At 35.2% G+C, this 11,537-nt stretch overlaps 1 long non-coding RNA gene across 1 annotated transcript; it reads left to right on the plus strand.

Annotated features, from left to right (window-relative positions):
- The first annotated feature begins 1,233 nt into the window (after positions 1-1,233).
- On the plus strand, positions 1,234-9,650 carry LOC106489963 (uncharacterized). Its single transcript, XR_001293501.1, has 3 exons — positions 1,234-1,297; positions 8,367-8,546; positions 9,325-9,650. It is a non-coding gene; the product is annotated as an uncharacterized lncRNA (long non-coding RNA).
- The last annotated feature ends 1,887 nt before the right edge of the window (positions 9,651-11,537 follow it).

The raw sequence follows: 11,537 nt of genomic DNA on the forward strand, positions 1-11,537 counted from the left end.
CCCCATGACAAGGCATGTGCCCATAACTGCACGGCAGTGCTTCAAAGGCTTACAGCACTCATTGTGTCCATGAATTGTGAATGTCTTGGTGCCTGTCAGTTTAGCTATCCCATACCTGGTAAACAAAAGCTGGAATTCATGTTGACAAGTGAGAAAATATAACTCAAGTCTACCAAGGAAGTTAATGTATTTATTTAGTCTCCACTCGTCTTGACTCACTAAAGCAGCTGTTCCTGAACTGTACTAATAGTATAAGTAAGGTATTGTATGCATTACCCTGCTACCCTGCTAAGATAGGATGTGCCTATACATATGTTCAGTATTTCCTAGTTTAGGTAGTTCCTATTTAGGTACAAACACAAAGATCATGAAGAGTGTAAGACCTGCCATATCTAAATCAGCTTTAATGTGTTCTTGAAGCAATGAGTAACAGCTGTAAACTCTATTGGACAGTGACTCCTTTATTTGTGGAGCATTTCTCAACCCTTTGTCAGCACTGTATCACTGTTCTAGATGTAAAAAAACCCTCAGTACATTATTCCTGTGTTATTACTGGTGTGTTAACAACAACCTGGAAGTGGTGGCTGCAGTCTAAAAGCAATACACTCGTGTTTCCCATGAGTCACCACATATACTGCTTTAATATCTTTTGCTTTTAGGCTAATGGTGTTCCCAAGTGACTTGTATGTAAAAAATGAGCTATATTGCTAAAAGAGCCAGAAGGAAACAAAAGCAGATAGTAGCTTGTGTGGAGCTTGCTGTAACCTGGAAGACAGCAACTTACAGTGAAAATTACTTCTTTATAAACAGCTTGAAAGTAAGCAATTGAATTTAACAGTTCCAGCTTGGGGACACGACATTTTCTTAAGCACACCAAAGAATGCATATAGCAGGTTAGATACATATTAACAAGGAACCTTTGGAAAAATACAAACTTCAAGAGAGGGGGAGAATTAAGTGATTTAGCTCTTTGGAGAGCAAGCATCAGTTCCTTAGGAAAACTGGAGAGAATACTGTCAAGTTCAATGTGTCAGTTTTCAACTCTAAACTTTATCCTGTAGAATCAAATCAGTTTGCACTCAGTCTAAGATCACATTTCATTTCCTTTTTAAAAACCATGAAGTTCTGTAGAGAACTTCTGGACTATAAATCGTTATTTTTACAAAGCATTCTGCTAATTTTCCTAAGGTCTACTCAATGCAAAGCGATACCAACTCTGACTTTTCTGAGCTAAACGGATGCTGCATGTGGTCATGATCACTGGGAATTAATAGTGTTCCCTGAGACACAAGAAAAGGTAAGAAGCAAGATTTTCTGCATGAAAGCAGGAGACTGCTCATCTGCAACTGCGGTGAATCCAACCAACACGTATTTGTAATTGAGATCTGGGATGGAATTTGTCATTTGAGTAAATTACTTTAAAAAGCTTAAATAGTCAGCTGATGAAACCATATTTAGAGCATATTCTCATGTTAGCAATAAGAGGCAACTCCTTTTAGCTTTCCATTGGAATGAACTTGCCAAGGGATATGGTTTTCTCAGCCCTCAGCTTCACTAGTCATCAGCTTTACTGAATGTAATAAGATACTTATCTACCACCACCACCACCTCAACACACATTTTCCTTGTGTTGATTTATGGAAAAAGCAACTTACACAACATGTGGGAGAAGGGAGAAAACACTCTTACAGATTATTGTCTTCACTCATCAGTACCAATGTTAAGATGATCTACAGAACAGTATAGTGATCCCAGGAGCTATGTTATGTTAATGTAGCTAACTAAATCAAATGCCTGCTACCAGTATTCTCTAAGACATACATGAGGAGGTGAAAGGATTCTGCTAGTTCTGCTAAAAAATATGCAAGTGCATTCAGTTTCAGTTATATAAGACTGTAGTGTACTACCCACATCTTGAGTATTGTGTGCAGTTGTGGTCTCCGCGTCTTAAAAAGGACATGTAGTTAGAAAAAGTATAAAAACAAGTAAAATGGTTAAGAGAGAGAGAATCTGCTTTATGGGAGAGATACTAAAAAGTACACAACTGTTATTGATCAAATCCTACAGTACACTTATTGAAACTGCAGGAGATTGGTTTAAAACAGATGAAAAAGAGTACTCTTTTACACAGTGGATAATGAATTTCTGGATTTTTTTTTACCTCAGGATCTTGTGGAGACAGACAGTGTCAGTAGATTCAAAAAGGGGTTATGTAAATTTGTGGAAAACAGGTTTATAAGTATATACTAAAAGGAACAGTTACGGTTGTACCCTCTAACATTGTTAATTCTAATGATGGTGTATTCTGGGGAAGTGAGGGGAACAGACCACAGATAGCGCCAGACTTGAAATAGCCTCTCCTGTTGTTGTGACAAAATGCTGAGCTAGATAAAGCATTGCTCAGAGTGAGTAGGGCATTTCTTAGTCCTTATGGTCTTCTGCTCTGGATGTCTTTTTGAGTATTCCTTTGATTTTACTTCCCATCCTTCTCTTCACAAGATTCACCATGCAGTTTGATACTCAATCCAGCCAAAAAGTAAGCCATAGAACTTTTCAGGGTTTCAAACAAAATACTTGGAAAGAGAGAGAATTATGAGAGAATTAGAGTCAGTTATGACTAAATTACTGATCAGCCTAAGCCAGGCTTTGTGCTGGAAAATCAAAAAAGATAAAAGTTTTGGGGGAATGTAAGATTCTGTAACAAGCATTGCATGGTTGTTAAGCTTGTCATTAGCTAAATGCAAGGATGTTTTGATTTATATGCATCTGAAGATATACTTGCAAAGGAATGACTTATTCATGACAATATAATTGGGCTTACCCTGCAGTAAGAGTTAAATCTTCCCAGAAAATATTTTTATTATTGTTGGGAGTATGGCATATAATGAAAGCACTTTCTCCTGAGATGGATAGATGGACAAATGGATGGATGAATGGAAAAAAAAAAAGAGAGAAAGAGAAATATTGGAGACAAGCTCTACCAAGAAGTTTTGTTAGATTTTATTCTGTTTTTATGCCTCCTCATTTATAATGTTCACTGAAAGATGACATTTAACAAGACATTAGCATTAATGTCATGGGTATTGCAGCATGTTTAACTGAGTCAAAATATCTCTTGAAGTAAGTCATTCTACTTTACAAAAGAAATTTGAGAATACATTTCTCCTCTATATCAGAACTGATACTTTGGTAATAGTTTTAACTCGTTAAAATATACACATAGCTCTTTATTGTTAGATAAACATCATTTCAAGTTAAAGGGAAATTATTTGAATAAGCAAAATCAATCTTGTCATATGTACTGAAATGTCTCTAAATATGTCCCTAAAACTAATTGTTCACTAGCTAAGTATGAAAAAATACATACACTTGGAAATTGTTCTATCCAGCAGGGGGCAGCAGTGGTAAAAATGGCATATTAAGTAGATGATTACTGTATGTCTGCTTTTATCATCTTTAATATAATATAGTTTTAAAATGGTAAAAATAAAAACTGTTAAATAAACCCAGGTTGAAATCTTTTATCTCAGTTTTCATGCTGATATTCATGTCAGCATTTATTTTCATTAATAAGAGAAATTCTCATACCTGGTTTCCAAATTCAGGGCCAGAAGTACTGGTATTTCAACTTTATAGAAAGGTCACTGAATCTTCTACCCTATTAACTTTGTTCTTTCTTTGAACAAATGAAATAAAACCTGGTTCTGAATGACCGAATAAGGAATTTTTTCCTGAGATTGTAAATTGCTTGTTCCAGAGATGCATTTTATTATGGATTGCTTCATTACATTCTAGTGGGCAATATTGTATTATATTGCCTCTCAGTTAGTGAATTCTTTTTCATAAGTCTAAAAAAAGTTTGGAAAGTCATTATAAATTGAACAAGTAGCAGATCTAATGAAGACTGGTTGTGTCCAATGGCTTTGCACCTTTTCTTTGTATGCTTTGTTTTGAATAAGATGGTTGTGGCATTCATAACATTTCTGTTAAGGTTTCTTTCATGTCTATAGCTAAATCTTAGGTCTGCTGCTTTCCTGCAAGTGGATACTAGTAGAGTGTCCCCTCTAGCCCAAAACTTGTAGGCATTAAATATCTTTGAGATTTGTGCTCCTCTGTCAAATATATTCGAAACTGGCAAAATTGTTCAAGTCTTACTGGAGCAGAATGGGTGGGGTTATGTGTACAGAGACAGGGAGGGACTCAGCTGACAAAATGTAATCCATGTTATAGATGTCTGCAACAGAGACAGTCTCTCCAGGCTCTCTTAACAGTCAAAGGAGTTAGCATAAATATAATCAGAGAGACTAGAGTGCAGTTCCTCTCATCCAAAAGTAGTCTTCTAGAACAGGACAGATAAATCACCTCTTAAAATGCCTTTTTGACTTGGCATTGACTATATGCCTGTTTGACTTCCCCATTGACTATATAGGGAGTCTAAGGGTGACTAACCCAGATAATTACTTAAGTGTATCAAAACCAAAGTAAATTCTAGCCCTAGTGTAAGTAGTGTGTGTAATACTAAGGTATCTTGATATACCCTCTACTTTGTCAAAACTAAGCAATTATTTAAGTTAAAGGTTTTTACATCTGCCAGACAGGGTAGCTTATACTTAAGAATACTAGAAGAATTGGCTACAGAGCACCATGAACCATTAATTTTGATTTTTTAAAAACACAGCTTGGAACACTGGGAAATTCCATGGAATGGAAGATAAGCTAAACAGGATGACTGGGTAATCATAGGCCATTTCATTAGACATTAATCCTAGCCAAGAGCAGGGAAAGGCCACTATAGAATGTTGTCAGTAAAGAGATTAAAGGAGGTAGTGTAATTAATACTAATCAAGATGATTTTATGGAAAATAGATCTGGACAAACAAACTTTAATCATTTCTTAGTAAGACTATAAATTTGGCTGATAAAGGTAACAATGCAGAAGCTTAGGCTTCTGTGAGTCTTTCACCTGACTCCTGAATAACACTGTGGTTAAGCAAAAATCACTTTATGGGATTCCATAAAACAACATTGACTGAATTAAACCTGTAGTGCTTGCAAGGAGTAAAATGAAGAGAACAGGCTTTCAGGAAGGTGTTTTTGACGCAATGCCATTCAGTATTTTTCTCAGCACTAAAAAGTATATGTAAAATCAGTAACAAAATCTGTAGATAAGGCAGAAATTGATAGGGCTGGAAACAATGGTGGAAACATTGTACTCTGTATAAGGCATTCATTGAGCAGTCAGAATTTTAGCAATCAAAGGAAGGCACTCAAATTCAACAAAAAAAAGTAAGGATCACACTGACAAGATGAAGAACAGTATCCTGGAATGCTCTCCTGCTGACATAATAGATAACTGGCTGAAAATGAGTTCTCAGTATAGTGCTGTATTTGAGATGTTGAACAGAGTTTTTGATACAAAGACAGAAGAGCAGTAAGTAGGAAATGGTGTTTTCTTTATGTGTGATCTTAGTGAAGACTATCAGTGAAATAATGTGTAAAAATTCTAAGATCCAATAAGATGTGTGGAGTATATTCAGAAAGAGCTATAATAGTCATTTAGCATCTTGGAAACATGTCTCATTATGATATTAAAAATTAATCTTCTTACTTCATCCAAGAAAGGGTTAACATATAATGATAATATGTGTTTATGTTTGTAAGAGATTTTTTTACTGTATTGGATGCTTAGTCATGCTGAAGATAAAGTAAAAAACATAGTACCTAAAGCTAAACAAATTGACACTGGGAATAAGACATATACTTACTAAAGGTGAGGATAACAAAGCTCTGAAACAGCTTACCTAGTGATAAGGTATATCCTCAAATTAAGTTTTTGATGAGGACTGAATTTCATATTTAAAGTTATTTTAGTATATAAACAAGCTATGAGCTAATTTCTGAAATTCCTGGGTACAGTTTTTTGTCATGCTTTAACACAATGATTGTATGATTGTAAATGATCCCTTCTGCCCTTAAAAGCTGTGAACTGGAAGACATAGGCTGAAATCTTTCCTCATAACTGAATAAAAGTTATATGTGCAACACTGAGAAATTTCTTATTGCAACTGTATAAGGGAAGCTTCTAGCTTTTGAGTTTTCTGAAAGGCATGTTGTTTTCAGTGATGAATGTTTTCAGATTGAATGTTTTTCAGGTATGACTTAGGCTTCAATAAGAGTGGAAGCCTTACAGTATGGAGTATCTTCAAGATAAACAAGTGGCTTTTGGGCATTAATGTTCAAAAATTGGAAAGGTCCCATTTACTTTCAATCTTCAATTGCTGTCTTGATGAAAATACAAGTTTGATATAGACATGTTGCAGTTTCCTACATAAGAGGTTATAATTAGAACTAACTGAAAAATTCAGGCAAGCAGTTCTTAGAACAGTATGTGGGAGAAATTACAGGTACTACTGATTAGTACTAGATTGTCTGGATGGTAAAAGTTCTAAGTCAGTAATTAAAGCTTAAAATATCAACCAAACTCCAGTGAGGGATGTTGTTACAAATACTTTTACTTCATCACTTACAGCTAAGGATTATAAGGCTTTCCATGCTTAATAAAATTCATGGCCCACCAGTGTGATACCTGTCCCACTACCAGGTGATGTAGAGAAAGTTCTCCTCTGGTACCTGACAATGTACCTGGCTTCAATCTTGAAACCCAACATTCTATATTAGTTGCAAAATGTATCTGCCTCGCTATTGTTTATTCATTTATTCCTACTCATTACCATTATGTTCTGGCTAAGATTCCTAGATACATCTTACCTAGTAAATTTAGCAAGGATATCTTCACATGCACATCAGTAACACCAAGATGACAGTAGTAGTGAACAGTTTCATAAAACAGCATTCTGATATCATAAAAATGCCAACATTATGGTTGTAATAATGACATATGGTTTTATGTATAAAGCTAGCTTCCTCGTGACACAGTTTCAGTTCACCAAATGAGAAATATGGGTGTTTCGTAAATTGTTCTGTGGCTGATGGAAAGAAAATATGACCTTCTCTTTGTGATAGAAATGGAGTTCTGTTCAGATTGAAATTTGCATCCCTGCCATTTGACATCACCGACGAGGAGGAGGGGTATTGTGTAATTGTGCTGACTCTTGATTACTGAAATAGTGGGATGAGCTACACATTTTTATTTGTGTGGTTTTTGTCTTCCATGAAAAACCTGATGGATGTCTATCTTTCAGAGAATGATGAACCATTTCAGAATGTGTGGGAGAGACAAGCATGGGAGGGGAAAGAGAGTGTTGGGAATTGAAAATAGTTGTCTAACATGCTTTATTTTATATTTCTGTGTATCTTAGCACACTCTGATGCTTGAAGAAAACAGAAATATCATAATATTGCGAGCAGTTTTGATACTTCTAATTCAATAAGTACAGGAAGAGTTCTGGAAATCCTCTAAGACCTGATAGCCAATATCCCAGTTAGACAGGACCAGATATTGTTGAATCAGATTCTAGAGAATTAGAATTCAAAAGATTTCACTGAACATCCTCATGACATAAAATGTCACCAGAAACAGTGCAAAGGGTCTGCTGTTTTGGCGTCAGAAGCATCAGGATCCTTCAAGTGAGCTCCCCATTATTCTTCATGATACAAGAATGGCATCAGTTGCAAAAAAATGTATACCATACCTTGGTTCATTTTCTGGGTTTGGCAGAGAGTGTTCAGGCAATGAGCTGAGTTTTTTTAAGGTGAACAACAAAGGAGGAATCGAAGGTCCATGCTTGAAGTTTGCATTCCAAGTCCAGCTAGTATCTGCATTAACTGATACCATCTGTTTAGTTCATAAGTATGGTCAATGACCATTGTAAATAAGTTAGATAAAACAAGTAGAAACTGGAAAAAGCATTTGAGAATGGAGCCCTGGTTATGCCAGTGTTGTTAACTTCTAAACTTCAAGGACATGAAATTAACAAATTTGTATTTCTTAAAGAAAGAGCAGTCTAAAGAGAATTAAAGCTTTCCAAATAAGTAATGTATCTAACCTGTGCCTTTGTTTTGGATTGGAGTTAACTTCTTCAGACTTGGCTGATTATGTATATATTTTTAGTAACTTCCATCTAAATTTGCCAGAACAAGTAAAAATATGTACCTGGACACTGTCTGAATACAATAAAAGAAGTTGAAAAAAGTGAGAAAGTTTTTCTTCTCCCAAGTGTTTTGATCCAGTGTCATTGCATATTAAGTTAAAGGCTTTCTTATAATTTACATCTCCATTAGTTTTGTTTTTTCAATACACCTTCACTACTAGAAAGGATTTATTCTGTATTTTTGTTAATTTCTAAATTTATGTAAAATAAATGTTTATAACTGAAAATAAGTCTCTCATCGTTTTCCTTTTGAAGGTTACTGAAGAGGAACTAATTAAGAAACTACTGGGAAGGAAAGATTGGACATTTTTTAATGATTGATATTCTGGATAAAGGAGACACAGTAGATTGGATCTCTCAGGACTTCGTTATAACGTTCGTGTTGTACCAAGTTGGAAATTACTTTTTGAACTGAAAAAGATGGAAAAATTGAAGGTGAGTAAAAATCTAGAGGATTTTGAGTTGTTTTGCAAAGGGATTTACTGATCTAGAGGAAAATTACGAGGGGGATCTTCCAAGATTTGAGTCTTGGGACCACTCTTATCTAATACTTTCTTAAATGTCTTTGGCATATAGTTTGCTGATGGCATTGGGTCAGGAGGCTACAGATGATAATTAGGATTTCATGCGAAACAATTAGAGGCCTGGAATTGTAGACATGGGATGAAACATAAATAGCACATAATGAACGGGTGCATATTTAAGGGTGGTAATAAGAATTTCTCCTTAAGATGGGGAATAGTGGAGGGAAATTAAGACCTGGATGCACCACTCACCCGCAGGACCTGTGAGGCATGTAGACTGTGCAACCATGAAAGAGGCAAATGCAATCTGTGCATGCATTTGACCAAGGATTTTCAGGAGAGCTGTGAAAATCCTAAAATTATGGTAAGTCATTAAGGATACTTCATCAGGCATAACAAATACGGTTATAATCACACATACTCAGCAGATGAATTCAAGTATGTGGAGAAAAAACCTGTAGTGATGATATAAGAAACAGAATAAAGTAGATTTCCTAGTGAATTAGCCCTGGTTTTATTTATGCTGCTTCATATTCTTTGGATGTGTTTCATGTTCCTTGTATACCTTCATGTACTGAGAACATACACACATAGTAAACTGCTTATGTATTTCAGAGAAGAGGTATTATTGCCCACCATGAGAAGATCTTCCATATGTTTTAGTAACTGCTTTGAATATTCATTTACAGGAGAGGAAAACAATGAAGATGCGCAAATACCTCACCTCAGTACGGTTACTTATTCTGGTGATTCTTGCTATAATAAACACTGAACTCACAATCTATTTCTTCCACAAGGACAAAAATCCAAACCACACAGCCAATGACAAACAGATGCTAGATTCATTGACGTGTTATTAAACTGCAGCAATTCTGTTCCAGGAACTAGTGATACAAAGAATTCTGTGGCCAAAACTGAGAGGAATGAACGGTGTGTCCTCTTGATGAGAAAATAAGAATTGTTCCTAAATTGGATAGAACAATGCTACAACAATATATGATGTGTTAACTCAAACTGTATTTGCAAAGTTAAAATAGTAGTTGATTTTGTATTTTGGGTATGTATTCTTGTAGGCTAGCAAAACCCAAGCATTTACTTTATAATCTAAGGGTTATGTAGGTGCATTCCTTGTGAATACTGATATGTAGGTTGTTTATGGGTGTACTGATAAACAACTTTTAAAAGTCAAAAACTTTTTTTCATAATGTGTGACCAATTTTTAAGATAACAAACTCCTCTCTTTTCCTTTTACCAAACCTTCAAATAGTGGATATGATGCTGGGTTACATGGGGAGGTACTTGTAGGTCAAGAAAGAAAAGTGGAAACTAAGCTCACTGTAATGCAATGAAGTTTGTATTTGGTTAAATGTAATTGTTTTCTATCAATACTAGATCTTCATTGTCCTTCCATTGTAGGATTTTCAATTTAAAAATGTTTAGTTGTTTCATTAGACTATTACTTGCTGTTCTATACTGTAATACTGTGTGATATAATTCTTCATCCGGGATATTTAAGTTTCTTATATTCAAAAATGTATAATTGGGGCATAAATGCTTTGGACTAGAAGAGACAGTCAGTAAAATCAACTCATGTTTTTTGAGCCTAGTATCTGTAGAAACCTAAAGGGATAGAAACAAACAGTACTACATAATAGATTCTGATAAGACTATAGGACATAACCCAACAATAGCTGGTGAAAAGTTCAATAACTCGCTTTCTGCATCTAATTCATTTAAAAGCAGGTGAGATGGGTGAAGCTGATATGATGGCCTTGTAGCTGTACTTGAATGTTTTGATCACTTCAATAAAATTAGTAGGCTACTGAAGTTCCTAAAGATGAACACAAGAGCATGTTTTTCCCATATATTTTTGAACTTTCAAATGAACAATATAGTATACATCTTTCTGAACCCTCCTCTTTTTCTTACCCCAAAGATACTCCTGCTGAGACTGAGTTCTTGTCAATAATTATGTTATTGTTGAATATCTTGACAGTTGGCTCTGCACTCTTTTTTTTTTAATGAACACAGCCAGATATTCAGCAATGGAGAGATTGTGTGAGGCTTTGCTGGGCTGGAGAGGAAGTAATCCATGAGTTCTTTCTTTTCTATTTTAATATACCTAGATTTTAAAATCTTTCCTAGGAAACTTTCTGCTGACTAACAGGTGAATTTAGCAATCCTGGCCTAATACAGGGCTTGCTCCAGAGATATATATTAATATATATAACTTAGATAATAATTTAATTAGCATTCCTTTATTTTAGTTCATTGGAAATCTTAAAATAAATGATATTGTTAGGATTGACATGTGAGGCCTGAAGCTGAATAGACTGTGGTGATTTTAAAGCACTGACATTTTGTATTGTAGCACTCCAGCATTCATTCATTGGCAAAGGTGCTTTATATATTCAAATTCTACACAAATTGCATGCAAAATGAAGTCCTTTCATATGTCAGTATGCTGCCTATGGCTGTAATTATAGCAATGTGCACCCATCACGTTAATAACATGGAGGAAATCTGCAGTGCCACAGGATTCTCTTCTATTTGCCATAATTGCTGCGATTAGTAAAAGGGCAGAAAACACATTCGCTTAGTCCATCAAAATAAGTTATACAGTATTTAAGAAATGAGAGTTATACATAGCTGCATTTCTCAGTAAGCTGTGAAGTTCAGCAGGGGTCTTGCTAAAATGATGCCTATAGCCTCTCCCATTCTGCTGTACAAATAAAATTAAGCTCTTTGCCAGGTTGGTGGAGGTCATAGGAATGTCCTTGTCATCACAGAGGTAGTTGTATAAAGAGTTTTCCTATTCCTACACCATTTATTCACTGATCCTTTGAAAGACAGTAAGTTGAAGAGTGCAGTCATGACATTTGTGAATGAGCAACTTGCTTTT

Source organism: Apteryx mantelli, chromosome 2 (assembly GCF_036417845.1).
Source record: "Apteryx mantelli isolate bAptMan1 chromosome 2, bAptMan1.hap1, whole genome shotgun sequence".
NCBI lineage: Eukaryota > Metazoa > Chordata > Aves > Apterygiformes > Apterygidae > Apteryx > Apteryx mantelli.